The sequence below is a fragment of the Trichechus manatus genome, unplaced genomic scaffold, assembly GCF_000243295.1.
Source record: "Trichechus manatus latirostris isolate Lorelei unplaced genomic scaffold, TriManLat1.0 scaffold00222, whole genome shotgun sequence".
Taxonomy (NCBI): domain Eukaryota; kingdom Metazoa; phylum Chordata; class Mammalia; order Sirenia; family Trichechidae; genus Trichechus; species Trichechus manatus.
This window is the reverse complement of record NW_004444158.1, coordinates 3,634,005-3,635,047: the sequence shown is the minus strand read 5'-3', so window position 1 is coordinate 3,635,047 and position 1,043 is coordinate 3,634,005.

Sequence of the window (1,043 nt, the reverse complement as noted above, 5' to 3'; positions counted from 1 at the left end):
ATTTGCCAAAATTGACTGTTAGGGATTGAATTGAATTGTCCCCCAAAAAAATATGTGCTATAAATCCTAATCCCTATACCTGTGGTTATAGTCCCATTTTTGAGTGGGTTTTCCTTGTTCTATTAATGAGGGAGATTGAGTATAGAGTGTGCCTTAAATCAATCTCTTCTGAGATACAAAAGAGCAAATTAAGCAAGCAGCAAGAAAGCACAGATGGGAGAAGACAGATGCCACACCACATGAGATCTCCAAGGAGCCAAGAAACAAGCTGAAAAGAAACAGAGAGAGAAAGCCTTCCTCTAGAGCTGATGCCCTGAATTCAGACTTCTAACTTCCTAAACTGTGAGGAAATAAACTTCTGTTTGTTAAAGCCACCCACTTGCAGTACTTCTGTTATAGCAGTATCAGATAACCAAGACACCGAACAAATACTATTCTTAAAGTAACCTCAACAAATCTCAAAAATTTGAGATCATATAGAATGTTTTCTGACTACAATAAATTTAAATTAAAAATGGACAAAAATTAACCAAAAAAATCCTTAAATATTTGGAAATTAAACCAAAAAAAAAAAATCAAACTTGTTGCCATCAAGGCAATTCCGACTCATAGTAACCCTATAGGACAGAGTAGAACTGCCCCATAGGGTTTCCAAGGAGTGGCTGGTGGATTCAAACTGCCAGTGTTTTGGTTAGCAGCCATAGCTCTTGACCACTCCGCCATCAGGGCTCCATTTGGAAATTAAGCTCTTCTAAATAAACCATGTGCCAAAGAAGAAATTGGAACGGAAATTAAAAAGTATTTTCAACTATACTGAAAATAGTTATATCAAAATGTGTGAGATCTACTAAATCTCATTTAAATGTAAATTTGTAGACTTAAATAAATATATGAGAAAAAAAGACTGAAGAATCAATGATCTAGTATCCATCTCAATAAAATAGACAAATAGCAGCAAATTTATACCCAAAGAAATTAGAAGGAAAGAAATAATCAAGATAACAACAGAAAACAATGAAATAGGAAGCAAACATCTAGTAGTA